Source organism: Strongylocentrotus purpuratus, unplaced genomic scaffold (genome assembly GCF_000002235.5).
Source record: "Strongylocentrotus purpuratus isolate Spur 01 unplaced genomic scaffold, Spur_5.0 spur5_scaffold_19, whole genome shotgun sequence".
NCBI classification, from domain to species: Eukaryota; Metazoa; Echinodermata; class Echinoidea; order Camarodonta; family Strongylocentrotidae; genus Strongylocentrotus; species Strongylocentrotus purpuratus.
The window spans coordinates 16,652,343-16,672,956 of NW_022145604.1; the positions used below are offsets into that span (position 1 = coordinate 16,652,343).

At 37.0% G+C, this 20,614-nt stretch overlaps 1 long non-coding RNA gene across 1 annotated transcript; it reads right to left on the bottom strand.

The window, feature by feature from the left end:
• Positions 1 to 13,800: 13,800 nt before the first annotated feature.
• Positions 13,801 to 15,282, bottom strand: LOC115925917. The gene is made up of 2 exons (XR_004064855.1): positions 15,187 to 15,282; positions 13,801 to 14,104 (listed from the first exon to the last, which is right to left on the bottom strand). It is a non-coding gene; the product is annotated as an uncharacterized LOC115925917 (long non-coding RNA).
• Between the last annotated feature and the right edge of the window lie 5,332 nt (positions 15,283 to 20,614).

Sequence of the window (20,614 nt, forward strand, 5' to 3'; positions counted from 1 at the left end):
TTCCTCTGAAACATCAAATTTTTAACAAGAATATTTACATAAGTCTACATGTACGGTACATGTATAAGCATACTGGTTTAATAAGCAAAATAAATAATGGTGACTTTCACTGATCGAAGATGCCCACTACTCATTTAGGGCGAGACCAAAAATATGAATTCACTGAATTTGAAAATGTATAGTTACTTACTTACTTACATGCACAACTTAAAGGTAAAGACCAGTAATGGTCATGCGATTGCATTGTGAAAGAAACGTTGTGGAATCGATCAGAAAAGGTTGATCATCTAGCATCTAGCATCTGCAAGGTTCTGGAATCATCAAAATGATAAGAAATTTGGCCCATTCTTCGTAAAGTTACAAGCACTATACACAGAAAGATGTATATGGGACTACCCTATCTCTCTCACACGACCATGAGAGAAATAAATTTACCAAATATATGAATTAGTAGGCGGTTTCCCGGCAAATTTTTTATCATCATGTATTAGTCAAAACATATTCTTTCACATGATTGGTAATGAGAGCTTCCATTTCATTTTTTGAAATTGGGGCGTTACCAATACTGGTCTTTACCTTTAAAGGAGAATTAATCTCTCAACTACGAAGCATTATCATGATATAGAGAGTAAAACAACAGTTCATTTAATATAAAAAACATAGCTGTAGGCCAAATAATATCGTCTTGCAAGTACAATAAAAAGACCCTGCTTTGCCATATTTACAACGTCGTGAAGCTGCCAATTTGTTAAGATTTCCCTTCAAAACTTACGGGTTGTGACGTATCGCACGGAGAACTGATGTAGCGCGCACGCTTTATATGCAATACACGTCAAAGTGAGTTTCATCATTGTAGATGTCTTTTATAACACATGTTTTTGTGCAGATTGGATGTAATTTGTATCATTTGTGCTACCATGCATGCAATCTCTTAGTTTTTACTTTTAAAACAGTTTGAATGAATTTAAGCCTCGTAGTCTCTTGATAATTCAGGATAAAATCTGATGGATCGTTACAAAGACTATATAGTATCAAAATCATGAATTTGTTGCTGATCATGGTTTTGTGAAACAGGTTGTCCGGTTCCTGACATCCCCGTAGGTCACTGACAAAGATATGACTGTCAAGGAATAGTCTGCAGGCACAGACCCTAATTTGACACTTTATCAACAAATCATTGTGCCTTGAGAGAAGTCTAGCCCAGAGCTGCCAACATTTGATTTGGGTAATCAGGGAGATTTCTGAGAGAGCAGCATCGAACGACTTCATTGTTGGCGGGAACCAAGAATGGCCTTTTAGTGCCCCTGGTGGGGGGGGGGGGGGCAGGGGGCAGGCCCCAAAAGCTCTTGGTTTTAAGCCTCTTTGAAACCCTTTTAGAACACATTTTTTCAATGATTTCTCAAAATGGAAGGCTTTGATATGGCACATTTTATTTGCATACAATTGATAACATATGAACTTCACATCATATTTCAGACTATGAACTCCTGTTACCTCTATTGTGAAATGGGGGATGTACTTGTGGAAGGCAAGGACTGGGGTGTGCTTGAGGGTTTTCCTTGAAGTGACTGGTAGGTTGCTTGCTTGAGTTTGCTAAGGAGGTCCTTGCTATACTCCCTTTGGTAGCATGGGACATCTGTGTTGGCAATTTTCTCTGTTAGGAGTGCTTGAAGTGTTTTCAAATTCATTGATCCCCTGAAATCAGTTTTGTTCTTCCTAACAATGCTAAAAACTCTTTCACATGAAGCATTGGAATGTGGTATCACAAGCAAAGATTTCATCACTTTGCTCAGAAGTGTGTATTTCTTTGAGCCATTGCCATCCTCCATCTTTGAAATTGCAGACCATTTCTTGTCTATTCTCAAGTTTTTGTTCAGGATCTCTGGTTCCCCTGAAAAGTCTTCAACCTGGTATTGTGCAAATTTCAGAATTTATTCTTTTTTATCATTCTGTGGTCAAATCTTTTAAATAACCTTGCATATGCCAGATAATTAACAAAACATCATTGTTACCGAGAGAGGGCGCTAAATACGATTTAACGGTCAAATTCGAATTTTCAAAACTAAGGATCGAAGCAATTCATAAAAATGATGCTATTGTCTTGCAATGTGTGTAACCTAACAAACTATTAAAGTTCATGATACTGGCATAAAACAGTCAACGTGCAGATTAGTATTTCAAATAAAAACATAAAATCGTGAGAAAATCCACCCTTCAAGTCCCGCACACGTGTTTATGAGTAAGTCTAAGTTTTAGGGAGATTAATGAGGTCCCCAACTACTGACGAAATGAACTCAGGTCTATGGTATAGAGGGGTAGACTATTTCTCGATTTTACAAATCTAAGAACTGTTCATACTAACCTGAAAAAGCTCTGTATTCCTTTTGTATTGCCCCTTGCTTTCGCGGTTTGCTTGTGTTTGTCAGATGTGATGTGGCGAAATACATCATTTCTTCCCCCACTCTTGATGGAGATATCTGCGCCGCAAACTGTACAAAATGCGTAGTATTCGCCTTTCGTAGATTTCCCAACACAAGGCCATTCCAAGTGGTAGTCATCTTTATATTTCTGATAATATTTCGACTTCGACATTGTCCTGGATGATATTTTAATACTCAAACAGAGAGCAAAATACAGCCTTGTTTTGGACAAAGTTGACTTACGCCTTCGGAAGATGCAAGTTATATCGATGCGTTCCCAACGGCAAAGGAGATCAGAAAAAAAAAGTCGGCTTCAAAATCCACTCTGCAGTAACACTGCCATGTTGGTATCAAATGATAATCCACTTAAAAATCACATCGCAAAAGTCACCAAATCAATCCAAAAACTGATGTTGAAATGTGCAGTTTTTTGGGCCGATCGCAGCAGACAAAGTCTGCTTGTTGTATCAGTGCAACTTCTGGCTGCTCTGACGCGACCGATCGGAAACCGGCACCAACGTACCGGGACGCTACGGGGGCCGGCGAGGAAGCCGCCCGGCAGAGCAAGCAGGCGAATTGCTATCACACAAACACCACTCACATTATCACATGTTCCCAATGGTTTGTTAGATTAGCCCGCCAGTCGTTCGGCGTAACTCTCATTTATTACGCTGTTAAATAAAGTACGATATCACGGTAAATTTATATTCGACGACTGGATAACAGGAAAATTCATATTACAGAATTGCCGTGTGTTTGTATACGTACGTACGAACTCAACATGCTAGTCTTGTGAAACAGTCGTTTATGAAAATAATACAACTTAAAATCTGGAAATCCGGGAGATTTTTGCATGGGGTCGGGAAAACGGGATATTGGGTCAAAATCCGGGAGTCTCCCGCAGGATCCGGGAGACTTGGCAGCTCTGCTAGCCCAGCTACCTACTGGTTGTGTCAGTGTCAGGAGCAGCTTCAGTACATGGCCTATGGTAGTCTTATAGTGCAGACTCACTTTTACAACTGACTAGGGTTTGTGCTTGCAGACTAGTCAAGGAAGGAGGTAGTTTCATGAAACAGCCCCCGGGAGTCTCATCCCAGCTCACTTCCTCCAATAAATATCATTTTACATGAAATAAGAAAGTGTGGCAAGGGTTACCATCTGTGTATGGGGAAGGTTGACAAATGTCAGTTTTATTACAGAATTCCCCATACCGGACAATTATTTCTGTATATGTACATGTCTGCTCTGCTGGCATATATCTGCCTCTGCCTCGGTACTTCATTGCATTAAAGATAGCTCATTGTGATTGGTTTAAGAACTTTAGGTTTAAAAATTGAATTGGGCACACTGTACAGTGTTGAATTTTATAGGAATTTGTTTAGTGCTAAATTCTAGAAATTGACTGTGGCAATTGTAGAATATACCAAGACAATATTTGTCCAGACATTTGATTTATAACGGTAATTTGTAGAAGTTTACACACATTATTTCATTAATCTTTGGAGACTTATTTAAGAGGGCTAAACTATATTATTTGATGCAGACTTTTGTTAAATCCAAGGACAAAAGTGGTGGCTTCATTTTTTTGGCATCCCGGCACACAACCACCATCATAACACACTGCTCATACATGTACACGTATGCTATGATATGACATAAATATGTCATACAATCATTATCAAATCAACACATGCCTCGCACAGAAAATATTCTATTCAAAGACTATATATCACAGTCACTCTATATCAACGAAAATAGAACCCCTCCGAAATAGCATCAAAGCAGAACTTTATAATTTATTTGCAAAAAGTGTAATGTCACCTCAACAATAGATTCCCAGTCTAATCTTGACCCATTTTTTGATAGGGGGGGGGGGGGGGGGAGCTCTATCACAGAATATTATTTAATAGGATTCAATGTCAACACAAGTTTTCCTTTACTTCCTGTAAATTTTTGTACTTGCATTCAACGCATGTGCACGAGGCACATTTAATGCACAGTACATGTATCCACATCCTGTATAAGCTAGACCCTTTATCGTTCATTATAACCACACGTGTCGAATCATGAACAAACCGGGCACAATATCATCTTTCATATCATAAATATACACTTTGATCTTCATAAAAGAAGTCAGATTATCCACTTACAGTTCCACACGAATGCAGTGTCCCACAGGCAAGACCAAAAAATGTTTTATTGGTCTTAATTCTAATGAAATTTGACTGCTATCACGCAATAGGCCTACAATTGATCGTATCACACAAAATGATAAACATGTCGGCTGGCGGGATAGAGCTATAATGATGTCATCAAAATATGACGTCATATCACGTGGTATGCAAAGGCAGTATCATTTACATTTGTATACATGAATTAAAATGAGCTGATGTCACTGATTTAATAAAATTTGGAGTTTGTAAATAAAACTTATTGATTTCTATAGTGAGTGAATATTCAAAATAATTTTATTTCTAATATAAAAAATGAGCTGATATATGAAAACAGGTAAAAGTTTTTGCAAATCTTAATTCAAAAGGAGCTTTCGTGAAAAGATTTCATTGATTTCTACAGTACAATTAAATAACATTTTATTAAAGTGCACTGTCAACAAAACCTTGAAAAACATACTGCTAAAATGATTCTTTTATGAAAAAAATTTAAATGAAATATGAAAGCTGGTGGTCATCTTGAACCAAATCCTGGCTGGACGTCTTGGAAAATGTGCCGAGCACCCATTTAAAAAAAGAATTATAAAAAAAGGGCCTCCTTTTCAAAAAGGCAGAATGCTAAACATGTTTTTGTTTTGTTTTGGCCTAACAAATGGGAACATTACAAATTTACCACTCTTTTTTCCCCAGCTAACTTTAAATTTAATTTGACCCCCCCCCCCCCACTCTTTTCCTTCCTCTCTGAATATGTATAAATTCTCAGGGGATTTGCCTTCATCATTAATTTTATTAAAGAAGAGCATCATCATGAAAATAAAAAGGTTCAGTCATCACATTAAAAATTATCCATTGATAATTTTCCTTAGTTAGAGTGTCACCCATAATCCACCTTAAAAGAAAACAGAGGTGCCTTTCATGTAGACAACCTCTCCCAATTTCAGTTAGTAGAAATCACCGAATGACACACTTTTTGAAATCAAGAACAAACATTCACATTCTTGCAGTATACACAGACGTTGTATCCGTACAGGTTGTGTATGATCTGGACAGTCGATTTAAAATAGCAATTTGTCAAATTTTACATGTAATATTTCATAAATTTTCCAAGCCTTACTGTATGTTGGACAATATCATAAAGGATAACCATAATAATGGTTAGTGCTATTCAATGAATAATTTCCATTAAATCTAAAGGCAAGAGTGAATTCTTTATGATTGTCGAGTGTCCGGACACCCAACCCCATCATACTATATCATCATGAATCTGCTTGCCCCAGGTTAAACTACATGTACATTGTAGCCATATACAACTTGCAATCTAGGCCCTGGCTTAATAGCAACCCATCCTTAAATGAAGTCCAAGTATTGAATTAATTGATTAATTGTAAATAAAGAACATGCAGCTGGAAAGTTGAAATTGCTCAACTTACATTATAGTTGATTTGTACAACACAATAAATGATCAAAATATGAATGACTAAAATGTACAACCATAAATCATGCATAATGAAAGTATATAAAACTCTCAAATATTACATACAAATCTAAATATATTGAAAACTTCTATGTCATCAAAGGTACAATATAAGAAGAAAAGGAGAGAGAGAGAGACGGAACTAGAAAGAGGAAGAGAAGGAAGAAGAATTAGAAAGAAAGAAAGAAAAGTTGATCAGAGAAAATATGAAAGATTGGATAAGGGTGGAGAAGAACTGAGTAGAAAATGAAGAGTAGAAAGAGAGGAGAATGATCAAAGACCATTGATATTAATGTGGTACAGTCGTCTTAAGGTATGATTTTTTAATTTTTTATTCCAAACAGGAATAAAGGAATGAAAGTCTGCCAAGTGCACCTGAAGTTGAAATATATATATATTAAAACAAACCACTTTGAATACTGTACATAATATATTAATGTCATTAAAAAATATAATGTCAAAAGAGCAAAGCTATGCCAATCCAGCACCACATCCAAGTTCAATGCAAATTATTTTTTAACTCCAAAAGACAATATGAAGATTTAAAAAATGTCATATTCACTATTACTATACATGTACAAAGCACCTAGATACATGTATGTAAAACATTACATACATGTATTGTGTGAAGAAAAAAGCGAAAAAAAATAGCAGAGGAAAGAGGTAGGAAAACAGAAATACAATAGAAAAAGACGAGAACCAAAGAGAAGAGGAAGAAAAAGGGGATTCACACAAACTTGACAAATTGTAACATATAGTTAGTACATGGATAGTATGATCAAAAAGATATTGCACAAGGTAAAGTAGTATGTCTATGATAGTATGAGTATCACTGGAGAGAGCAAGAAATCTTAGCTATTAATAACGAGGGTTTACTCAGGATATCCTAAAGGTCTACATCTAACTTAGATAATCAAACCGATCGAAAGGTGGCCTAATCTAGATGTTTTTAATGTACATTTAATACTAGGTCCTAACTTCTACTATAAAGCCCAACAATGCTTCCTTTTATAACTGATTCCTAATGTTAGATGCAAGTAAGATTCTCCTTTTTAGTTTCATTTCATCTCCCTAAATTATTAAATGAACAATAATGAAAACTAGTCAGTAGATAAGTGCGTAGGGGAAAAGGTGATAGGGAAATTTCCTGCACAGGTCAGTCAGTAGGTTTTTAATTTTAAGTCTAATCTGGTCCAGTTGGTGTTTGCTTCTAATTTTCTTCCACAACTTCCACAAATTCGAAAGTAGTTATCAACAGTTGGATCATTGATGCAGTGAAATATGATCTAGGCCTACTCGTATCGAATTTTCAGAGACAGTCCTGCCCGCAATTAGCCAAGCTATCAGGAGTGACAGGGTAGCGATGGCAATCCAGCTGAAATATTAGTTCACGACGATGAAAAATTTATAAAAAGTTCGAGATCGGATTGCTCCTAAATTCATCACAGATAATGTACAAAAACTTCTGCAGATTCCTAATATTAGTACATATTTTCATAAATATGACTTAATTTACGAATTTAAAGCGTAATTACAGCTGTACTCACCAGCAAACTTGAAATAAAAATCTTCCTCTTAGTGGACCGTGGGAACGTCTGCGTTATAAACGCATACAGTACATGCACGCTGCACATACAGTTAGCTATGGTAGATGGTGGTGGTGGTGGTGGTGGTGGTGGCACGTGGTTTGTTTTGGTGGAGGAGGCACAGCTGTTTAGCCAGTTCAGTCATATACTGTACGTGCAAACGACCAGAGACAGAGTTGTTGTTGTTTGGTATTATCGGCGTTTCCTTCTTTTTTTTTGAATATTTACGCCTTACGGTAAATTGACACCACGTCGACTCAATAATGATAAACATTTTAGTTTTACCCCAGAATTTAACTGACGAAAACTCTAAAAAATCGAAAGATTGATCTCCCCTCTTATTTCCTCAATACTGAATATTATTTAATTTGAAATTCGTATACTAGGGAATTTTATGAATAACCATGGGAGTTGGAATCGAACTATACCATTTTCTCTCATTTACATAAACGAATTCCTTATCTTTTGTTTAACAAAACAATTAACACAACAATTTGTGTCTTCGCGTACCACGTCCCTGGTGATTGAAATCTCAAATATTCATCCCACACCCATTTCCTAATTAGCAGTGTCTTATGCTCAGGGGCGGCGATTTTTGGAGGGGGGATCGTCCCCCCGGAAAATTTGAAAAAGTGCAACAAAATAATGTACAGCAAATACTGACTGCAACACACTGGAGGGCCCAAGAGTGCAGCGTTTAGACAAATAAAAATGCAAAAATCTTCTGACTCGCGGGATCGAGCTATGCTCCCTCGCATAATATCCTTCAAAATGTACAAGTAAATATTGTAAATAAGTGAAGTGTGAAAAAAGTATATTGTTTGTTTTCATACTATAGTTTTGCTAAGGAATATAATTTTGTAATACAACAAAACTTCAAAACCTGTGAGGGGATAGTCACTTTCGTCACCTTCACCCTCGATCGTTCACTATGCTCACTCACTCGTGCTTGGGGCAGTGCCCCCCCCCCCTCCAGATAAAATTCAAACGTGGTTTATTTCTAATTCTATACCAGTGACTAATTTACAAATGTTACTGAAATGGCATGATTTTCCCTGAGCTTCCGGGGGCTCTGCCCCCTGTACCCCACTAGGGACCTAAGCGAGCCGATGCTCATCTGACCATATTCAAAAGCCTAAAACCCTGAGCCCGGTCATGAAAAGAAATCGCCCCCTGCTTTAATTTATTTCGACACATCTTGGGAGTATCAAATTCTATCTTATTTTTCATTTTAGAGGGGGCGGGGTGGGTGGGGGACACGTTATTGAACCCAGCTATGATGTGCTCTTTTTATTTCTCCCAAAACTTATGATATTCGTGCTCTGTATACACTTCAGTAATTCTGGGGACAATTACCCCCGGCCGATTACCAGCGGGACAATTACCCTCAAAGGAAAATTACCCCCGGAAAATAACACCCCTCAAGGGGATTTTCCTGATACGTAGGGTCTGAATTAGTCCAACATTTCTTTCACACTTACTACCTCTAAAATGCATTCATAATTACGGTAAATTTATCCATCATTTTCTGGGGGGGGGGGGCACACAGAGGTCCACAAATCTTTATCATTCTGTTGCTCCTCTATGGCCTCCTCCTACCCCCTTCTCTTTGCTGCCTCTTTTGTCAGTCTCTCTTTCCATTCCTTCTCTTCTCTATACCCTTTTTTGCATAATTTCTAAATCTATCCATCTTCTATCGCTCTCTTTCTAATCTCCTTTCTATTTTTGTCCTTCTCTCTCTCCTCTTCTCTTTGCTGTCTCATTGATCATATTTCACTTCTTTTTTCTGCTCTTTCCATCTATCTCTCTCTCTCTCTCTCTCTTTAACCTAATCTTTTTTCTCTCTTCTATTTTATATTTCCCTATCTCTCTACTTCTCTCTCTCTCTCTCTAACTCTCTCTCTCTCTCTCTCTCTCTCTTTTCCTCTTCAACAGTCAAACCCCTCAACTGCCCCTATTTCAAATCATGCAGACTGCAACAATTATAAAATAGAATATATCAATCTGGACCAAAATCAAGGTATTTTTTGTTTTTAATGGCAAATTAAAAAAAAAAAAAAATCATATTCAATCTTATTACATACATTCACAAGGTCATTTTGTTTAGGATAGTACCGGTAGTAAAGCTTCTCATCCCATGCATGCCACATTATGTTTATGATCTTGGTGGTACCATGTTCTGATGCCACTGTAAAGTGCCTAAAATAATTACCTAGGCAAAATAGTACATGTACATGTATGGATAAGAGCAGATTTGTTTGGGATTTGGGGGTGGGGTTGGGGCATTACTATACCCACTGATAAGGACATGACAAGTAAAAGTTGTGCAATAATTCTCATTATATCTTTGGTTGCTTTTTAAAAAAGCACTTGACCTGTAGACAAGTACTTTGCAATCGGAAACATTCACAGGCATGAAATGTTTTGCAAATTTTAAGAGTGGTTAAAGGTACAATGTCCCATTTGCAGGCCAAAAAATGAAAAAGTTAATTCCAACTGCATTTAAAAGATAATACTAATTTAGAACTTCCCTAAAAAAAAGGTGGGGCTTGAAAATGTCTTCAAGTGGGAAAATAACGACTATTAGTTATCAAATCGACTTTAGGGCTATAGAGCCCAAAAGTAATAGTCTTGATTTTCAGACAATTATACCGAACGGTCATACGTTTTATGCTGCGCAAAGATTCAATCAGTTTAATCTTGGCCATCACAAGAAGTGGGTTATTGATGTAGACAAAGGCTCATGTACCCTTTACAACTCTTTTCATGTATGTTATTACCAAAGAAGAAAAAAGCCAGTCAGTCACTCAATAGTGTCTGACAGTGAAATCTAGCAAGTAAACAGGTTTCCTTGCATAATTTGAATATGAGGACACTGCTAACGTTTAAATTTCACAGATAGGACATACATGACATATTCATATTCATAACTCCTGCAAAGTTCTACAGAATTTGAGGTTGGCTGCAAAAGGGACATAGTACCTTTAAAGGGCAATTCAACCCTTGTAAAAATTTCATTTGTCTGAAAGCAGAATAATCAGAGAAACAGAATGATGAAAGTTTGAGGTAAATCGGACCAATAATAAGAAAGTTATGAATGTTTGAAATAATGAGCTCTTTGAAATTTATTGTCTTGTACAATTCATGGAAGTAGTACAGTGGAACCTTGATAGAAAGAAAATAGTACATGTACAACAGGCTGGGTGTAAAAATGTCAGAGGAAAAAATGTCAGAGGTAAAAATGTCAGAGGTAAAAATGTCAGAGGAAAAAATGTCAGAGGTAAAAATGTCAGAGGAAAAAATGTCAGAGGAAAAAATGTCAGAGGTAAAAATGTCAGAGGAAAAAATGTCAGAGGAAAAAATGTCAGAGGAAAAAATGTCAGAGGTAAAAATGTCAGAGGAAAAAATGTCAGAGGAAAAAATGTCAGAGGTAAAAATGTCAGAGGTAAAAATGTCAGAGGAAAAAATGTCAGAGGTCTAAATGTTAGAGGTATAAATTCAAAACAAAATCATGTGGCAAGTTTGTTGTGGTTACACCCGGGTTATATATTAGGCTTATCGAAAAAGAACAGCGAGGGATATTCTGCAGTTGTTATTTCACCGCTGCTTTATTTTCCACTTTCCCAGTTAAATTTATTTACCTTTCGGCCCCAAATGGTGACTTTTTGCCCGATTATTGCCGAAGGAAGACGAGGGGGGGGGGGGGGTATTCTTCTTCTGGGGCACGGTGGCCCGGCTGCTCTCCCCCTTTCTCTTATATAATGCTTTGCTAATAAATCCTTCCGAACAGTGGTCAATGCCGAGGCAGAGCAGGCAGACTAATGGGACATGGTTTCTACTCCGAGTTTCGCGCCTTGCAAGCAATCATCAGGCAATTGATAGCATTCTTAAACATGATTATCCTACAACCTTGGTACAAATACCCCTAAAATAAGACTTAACTAATAAAATACAATTAGAATTACTCATGAGTAATTCTTATTATATTGTATTCAGGTATTGTATTAGTTAAGTCTTATTTTGAGTGTATTTACCAAGGTTGCAGAGGAATCATGTAAGAATGCTTTTTTGTCTGATGATCGCTTGCAAGGCGTGAAACTCGGAGTAGCAACCATGCATGTCCCATTAGTCTGCCTTATTCAATATTTATATACCGGTATATTATGCTTTTGTAAAAGCACATGGTACTGGTACACTGAGCAAACTTTTGGGGAAAAAGATTTCTAAAATCGAGAAGTTTGGCCATGTTTTATAGGCTGAGTTGTCGCTCCATGCATGGTGTAATTATTAAATAAAAAGAAAAGTCAGTACAGCCCCAAAAATAGGATCAGATATCTATGAACCTCCCCCCCTCCCACTTCTCCTTCACTTTTGAAGATTGTTGGACATTTTAACTGCGTGGCAATGACTACTATTATATGTAATTTCCAATAAATGCATATTTCCTACAATTCCACTTTCTTGTGGGCTTGGTATTTTGATACTCTGAAACAAAGCAGAAAGCCATGTTATCAATGCTAAACCCATCACATTCCCGAAGTGCGCGCGTTGCAATAAAAGATTACTATTGCGGTATAAAATAGTCTGGGAAAAAATCAATAAGCAGCTTTGTTACTCCGATACAACGCAGAAAGCCGCCGATGTTACATCAATTAAAGAGAAGGTTGAGTTCTGGGGAAAGGTGAACAATAATGTGTGAGCGTTTGTTATCATTCTTATTATGCAAGTGTGGAAGAACATCAAAGAAAAAAGTTATTCCCTGAAAATCTATTTCAAATGACTTCATATCCCAGATATGACAAGTAACAGCTTTAAAATGAGGCCCGATTTGTATGCCATAATTATGTTTGTGTAGTCCCATATCAATATCTTTCTGTGTACAGTGCTTGTTACTTTACCAAGAAAGGGCCAACGATTTTATCATTTTGATGACTCCAAAACCTTGCACTACATACCAATACTTAGATGTTTATGCTAGATGATCAACCTTTTCTGATTGCTTCCACACCGTTTCTTTCACAATGCAATCGCAAGACCAGAACTCAACTTTATCTTTAAATGCCAACCGCACCATCACATTCCAGAGAAGCGCGCGCTTTGCAGAGGTTCGGTTTAAATTACATCGTTATTTATAATTGTCGGAGAGTTTAAAATTGGGATGAGCTTCTGAATCGAGACGGTCTTTTACTTTTTGGAGCGGGTTTTTAGTTTTCGGAGCGAGTTTTTACTTTTCGGAGCGACTTCTTGATTTTCTTATTCTTACTCCACTTCTTTTGCCGCCATGAGGTGCTAAAGCTTTAGCAGAGTTCGGGGCGCCCAACCCTTATAAATAACTTTTCGTGATTCCTCGTGATTATACTAAATGCACTACTCACTTTAACACTTGACTTTTGTCGAGAACTTTCATTTCTTCGTTTGGACTTTGTTCGTCTCTGGAACGTTACACGCGGATAGGTTGCAGGCTGCCACCGGCCAAACCGGTCCGTTTCACAAACATTAACACATCAACCGATTCAAAATATCAACAAATGTTAGACATTCATACATATATGCAAGCCTGATCACAACAAAATAAATTTCAAAATCTATTTTCCACATTGTATTATCCTCAGGACATGTACGAACTACAACACACAGCCATTTATAAAATTTACATTATGGAAGAAAGGAATATAATAGACTAGCCCATGCAGTAGCAGTACGTCTCGACATTCTGTGTAATAAAAGTGCTGAGACATGATGACGGCACTCATTTTTTTTTGCTTGTACCTCTGACATTTTTACCTCTGACATTTTTACCTCAGACATTTTTTCCTCTGACATTTTTACCTCTGACATTTTTACATCTGACATTTTTTCCTCTGACATTTTTTCCTCTGACATTTTTACCTCTGACATTTTTGGCTCTGACATTTTTACCTCTGACATTTTTACCTCTGACATTTTTACGTCTGACATTTTTACCTCTGACATTTTTTCCTCTGACATTTTTTCCTCTGACATTTTTACCTCTGACATTTTTTCCTCTGACATTTTTTCCTCTGACATTTTTTCCTCTGACATTTTTACCTGGCACCGTACAACAAACTGTTTGTTATAACGAGGTAATTTTGCTGGTCCTATGTCCTTGTATTTCATGATTTTTTTAAAGCCCTTCATACAACAAGGTTCCAATATAACAATGACATTTTCTTGCTTCCAAGGAGTTTATTATGAGATTTCATCATTTAAGTCTTTAACAAAAGGCACCAAGCAAAATACTGAATTAACCCATTGCCTACGAGTACCAGGAGGTCCCTGTGTTAAGCCTATGGGAATTAGAGAATTCAGCAGTCGCTGGGTTAAAGCACCGATCATGTATTGTCATTATGAGTTGATGATGTCATCTGTCTGTAAGAGGTCCATCGCACCACAGGCAATGAGAGCTAAGAAGATTATGAAGCCAGGTGCTGTCTGTTGAATAAAAAAAAAAAAAAAAACACAATCAGATAATTAACTTACTTTTTTTTATAGAGTAATTGACTTACTCTGTTCACATTGATGTGTATTTTATATGTATTGTAATTTGTAGGTTTATTTGCACTTTTTTGTTTTGTTTAATATGTTATTGTTTATCAGTCTATTTTGTTTGTTCTAGCGCTTAGAGACGCTTTATAAGTTACGTTTTTATTATTATCTTTATGTTTGTAGGGCAGGTTCAAAATAAGAACAAAACAAAAATAAAGAAGAGAATATCCAACTACAGGTAGACTATCTTAATGTATGCAGTGCAAGTTTAAAATAATTTGATATAGGAGTATGGAAATGTTCTCCCCTCCCCTATATTTTATCATAGCATCTATCCTACAATGGAAGGGCCACTGGCATCATGGGGTTAGGGTGGGGGTCTGTGGCCTCCAGGCTTAAATACTTGATGGATGAAACACATATTAACAAATTCAACAATTATTGGGGGTGGGGTGTCCTATCATCTGGTCATGTCCCCTTTGCTAGTCCATCTTGCCCTCTCAAAATGTTACCCTTTTTTTTGGGGGGGGGGGGGGAGGGAGCACATATTTCCACACACAAATCTTAAAAAAATAAAAAAATTATGAACTACATGCATTAGGATATTGCTTTATTTTCTTTAGGCAGTAACAGTCCAGGTGATAATGCTATAAAAATAGTACTTTTTGAACAGTGGAACTAATAACAATCTCTTTTGGACCAAGAAAATTACAATGTTACCTGTAGATAAGATCTTGTTTTCCTTAATAACTCAAAGATAATTTAGCTTACAAGGAATTGGGACCAGAAATATTATCAAGTTCTAATCAGGGTTCTTTATAAAGAAGGTTCACTTTGTCAATTTTTTGTAAGGCGACTTAAATAGAAGCAATTAAAGTCCATAAAAATGAAAATTTGGGAAACTGATTTGTAGTAAATAATAGTCTTCTCCTTACCTATCAGTGCTAAATATTACTGCTAATATTAATTCCATAAATTATAAAAAGTCATGATTATAAAAAATGAACTAAAATCACTTCTCTTTGTACCTGTTTCTTCCTTGGATGCATAACAAATTTTGCAGTAGGCACAGCTGCCTGGTTTCAATGTCTGACACAGCATCAAAGAAAAGCTACATCGCTCTGAAAAGATGTCACAAAAATTATGTTCACCATTAAAAAGAAAAATGCTTCCATCTGCTCATTGGAAGTAATATGACACACCAAGAAATAAATCAAACTGCATGCACTGTTGTTGTTGATTGCATTCTTGGCATTCAGTCAAATTTGAATATTTACACCTAGTCTGGTTCAGTAACTCCATGTTTAGATTAATCCGTTGAGGTAGTTGAGTCGTAATATTTCCTAGCTTGGAAACTGTGGACTGTATCGTCCCGGCAAACCCTGCTACCTACATTGAGCGAGTTTATCAATCCTTCGGATATAGACCACTCATGCACTGTTTGTCTGTTCCCCTCAAATTATGAATTTCACCTGTCTAAAGTTCATGCAAATTTGGTAAAAATCAAACTAACACATAACCACTTCAATTTGTGTGGAATTGTTTTCAATCCCTGACATGTAGCCCCCTCAAAAAAAATCTTTTTTGACCTTAGGCTAACATTCACCCTAAAATTATTAGGAAAATAAAGAGATTCATGTCATGGCCCCCAACCTTTTCAAAGTTTCTTAAACATACATCAATTATGTAGACAGAAATTTTGAAGGCTTTTTGGAAAAAGGTAAATGTGATAATCAGCAAGATTGAGTCCATTGTTTATTTTCATCATTCTGAAACCTCACAGTACACATTACGGATATCATGTAAACAAATACAATTTAAATAGTAAAGGTTTCGAAATGGATCTGATTCTCCATGGAATTGATATTTAAGACACATTACCTGCGCTCCAGTCTCTGAAATCGCCGCCATCTGAATTTTTCATTCTTCCCTCTACGATGATAATGCGCGTATAATATACAATATATGTCGTCTGCTATCATATTTTCATAATTTAAGATTCTCTTGCTGGGGAGAGGGCAGTGGCGGATCCGGGGGGGGGGGGGGGGGGGGGGGGGGGGGGGGGGGGGGGGGGGGGGGGGGGGGGGCGGACCCCCTCCCTTTTGCAAAAAAAACAGGTAAAAATACATAAATTTTACCTTTTTTTGTTAAAAAAAGAAGACGGGCCGTGGCAAAAAAAAAAGTATTGTGTTTCTGCTCAAGGGAGGGAGGGAGGGGGGGGGGGGGGGCTGGGTTTTGAGTTTTAAAAAAATAGTGGGCACTCCCCCCCCCCCCCTCTTCCCGTTTATTCACCGGCTGGCTCTTTCGCCGCTAAATAAACCCTTGCCGCCAGCTGGATCCGCCCCTTGGAGAGGGTACAAATCAGTATTAATAATAATTATTATTATTCCGCTTTTATAAGCGCTTTACAGATAGACTATTGTCCGCACACACCGTGTGCACAATCTCCGCCCCCTTGGGAGCATTCCAGCCAGTAATCTCTCACAGGCAATTAAAGGAAAAGGCGTCACATTTTCAGGCTACCAACCAAAGTATACTGGCTAGATGTCAATCCAGTTGGGGCATGGCCTGGGGGCTGGGGCGCTCATAAACAGGTTCATTTTAAATTATGAGGGAAAATAATTATAAAGACCCAAACTTCTTATACCGGTTCATTATACTCTAAAATGAAAGCAGGCCGGTGCATAATTCCAAGAGCTTAATGCATTGTTTCGCAGGGGTGGGCGTGGCGGGGAATGAATTTCCCCTTTTCATCTCAGATTTGTTTCTCTAGTGGAAATCGCCCTAGCCCTCTTGAAGTTTCGGTAAAGGTGGGGGGGGGGGGGGGGGGGTGGTTCACAGCCTTTTATTAGTTTACCCCTATATTTTTTTTTAATCATTCATGGTTATTCTATTTCTTTAAGGGAGGGGGGGGGGGCATTACCGTTTTGGTCACCTTGGATTCGTCTATATATTATGCAGAAAGTGCATGGTGACATTATGTAAATGCTTTAACTCGCCTTTCTAAATTTGGACAGCCGCTTAAACAACAACAAATTAATGTTGGCTACTCCACTAGAGAGAGCCTGCCTGAGGGAGTGAGAGAGAGAGAGAGAGAGAAGAGAGAGAGAGAGAGAGAAAGAGAGAGAGAGAGAGGAGAGAGATAGCGCGCTAGATAGAGAGAGAGAGAGAGAGAGAGAGAGAGAGAGAGGGAGGGGGGGGGGAGGGAGGGGGGGGGGGGGAGAAATGGGATTGGGGGAGGGGTGGGTGAGGGGACACATAGTCGACTCAATAATTTGATAAACATTTTACCCTAGCAATTAATTGACGAAAAATATTATAATCATACTGAATATTCCTTAATTTGGTCTGAAAATTCGAATTTTAGGGACTTGTATTTCGAATAATTTTCTCATTTACATAAATAAAATCTTTATCTTTTGTTTAAAACAACAAACAAAACAATTTGTTTCTTAATTCAAACCACGCCCCTGCAGGGTGATTCAAATATTCAACCCACACCCATCTTTATAATAAGCACTGTCTTCAAGTCAAATGCTTTAATTTCTATGAAAATTCAGAAATAATTTGCATTCTAAACACATCGGGATTTGGGAATTTCAATTTTTCTTTTAAATTGGAGGGAAGGGGGGGGGGGGGACTTGCTCTCAAACCCAGCCAGGATGTGCTCTTTTTTATTTGTTGCAAAACTTAATATTGTACTCGTGCTTTTTACACTTAAGTCATTCTGGGGACTTAATAATTCCAAAATTTCTTCCACACTTGCCCCCAAATACATGCATAAATATGCTGCATTTATCCATCATTTATGACGTGGGGAAGGACTATTTCCCAAACCTACAGGTATCTCTGATATATCCTACAATCTTCTTTCAAAAGGAAAAATATTTTATTCGGGTCAAAACTCGTCTGTAAGAAAAAATCTCTAAACCCTTTCCCATAACCATGATTGGCCTGTGCATGTATGCAGTGTCTTCTCTAGTCAATAACCTTGGGTTGCTATAACTTTTCACTGAAGAGAGAAATAAGCTTCACCTTGGCACAATACCATGGTCCCTGTACATGGGCAAAACAATTACAAAATACACCTCTCCGATTTGTTTTATGATGGTAAATAATTTTTATAAAATTCATTTTTTTGAAAAAAATGTCACACAAAATCTTGTTTTCTTACTTAAAACTGTAATGTTGAATAACCCCAATTCAATTAAAATCGGTATCGAAATGAAGGCAATTTTATTTTTTCATATGACAACAAACTCTTGGTGGTTCGAGGCTTCCATGAAATACCATTTACAATATATTATTTTTCATCAAAAGGGCCGAATAAACAAGGTGTGCTTGTGAATCAGTGGCAACCAAACTCCTCTTTTCTGACTTTGGCCCTCCGCCTATATACCAACATAAAAGATAACATCTTTTTGAGAATACGGCCCCAGTACATAATTATATATATATATATATATATATATATATATATATATACTTTTTTTTTTGGGGGGGGGGGGCAGCACATAATTATGTCCGCAACTGTCTCCTCATTCGTTTCATCCTATTGCTCCTTCTACCACTCTCTCTTTCTCTTTTCGTTGCTGTCTCTTTTATCATTGCCTTTCTTCTCTCTTTCTATTCTCTCTCTTTTCTTTGCTGTTCCTTTTATCATACCTCTCTTCTTTCTTTCTATTCTTTCTCTCTCCCTCTATCTTCTCTTTGCTGTTCCTTTTTTATCATACGTCTCTTCTTTCTTTCTATTTTCTCTCTCTCTCTCTCTCTTTTCTCTTTGCTGTTCCTTTTATCATACCTCTCTTCTCTCTTTCTATTCTCTCCATCCATCTATCTTCTATCTCTCTTTGCAATCCCCTTTCTATTTCTGTCTCCCTATCTCTCTACCTCTCTCTTCTCTTCATTTTGCTTTGTCTCTTCGATCATATCTCTTTTTTCTGCTTTCTCCATATATCTATCACTCTCTCTTTCTTAATAATAATGATCTCTGTACTATATACTCTTTTCTGTTTCTCTCTTCTCTCTTTCTATTTTCTCTCCCTCTCTCTTTTCTTTGCTGTTCCTTTTATCATACCTCCCTTTTCTCTCTCTATTTTTCTCTCCCTCTCTATTCTCTTTGCGGTTCCTTTCATCATACCTCTCTTCTTTCTTTCTATTTTCTCTCCCTCTCTCACCTCTTTCTGTTCCTTTTACAATCCCTCTCTCTCTCTCTTTACTGTCCCTTTCATCATACCTCTCTTCTCTCTTTCTATTCTCTCTCCATCCTTCTATCTCTCTTTGTATAATCCTCTTTCTATTTCTATTTCCCTATCTCTCTCTTCTCTTCATTTTGATTTGTCTCTTCGATCATTTCTCTTTTTTCTCCATCATATATATCTCTCTTTCCGATCTCTGTACTCTCTCCTCTTTTCCGTTTCTCTCTTTCTCTCTTCTATTTGCTGTCCATTCATACCTGTCTTCTCTCTTTTTTATTTTCTCTCCCTCTCTTTTCTTTGCTGTTCCTTTTATACCTCTCTTCTCTCTTTCTATTCTATCCATCCATCTATCTTCTATCTCTCTTTGTGATCTCCTTTCTATTTCCCGTTCTCTCTACTTATCTCTTCTCTTCATTTTGCTTTATCTCTTCGATTATATCTCTCTTTTTTCTGCTTTCTTAATCTATGTCTATGTCTCTCTCTTTCTTAATATAACGATCTCTGTACTCTCTCCTTTTTCCCTTCAATTGTCGAACCACTCAATTGCTCCAATTTCACATCTTGCAGAATAAAACTAATCTTTCCCAACACCAAGATATTTCTTTTTTAAATTTTTTAAATTTCTTAAAACGTTCCCATTTCAGATATTGAGTTCACACAAAATTTTTTTTCCAGAAAAGTTTTGTAAATATATTGACAACCTTTAATGTCATGCACTCATATTTTGATATCTAACAGCATTAGAGGAACTACATTTTTTTCACATTTTTCAATATGCATTTGATATCAACACTTTATAGCTTGAGTTACAGAATAATAAGACAAATAATTTCGTTTCAAGCAGAATTTTTGTTCACATTGCTCACGAGTCAGAAGTTTTCCCTTATCATCAATCAAATCATTTATACATCTGATGCCTTTTTCATACCAAGATTTAAAAAAATACAGATTTATTTCTCCACAACGGATAAGTTAACCAATCATCTCCCTCTATACGACTCAACATAGACAAGAGCATGAAACACAGGTCTCCAAAAAGGATTAGCAACTTCATTAGACAATGCCAAAAAATATTCATCACCAAACCCTACTACAAATGGTTTTGTTAAAAACGATTGCATTAAATGACTAACATCTTTACATGTTCCTAAAACCATTCTTCGAAGCTATGTTAACTTTAGTGACATCTTAAAAAAACTCAATATCTGGCATTTTAAGTCCCCCTTCTTCATATGTGCCAACAACCTGTTTCCTACTA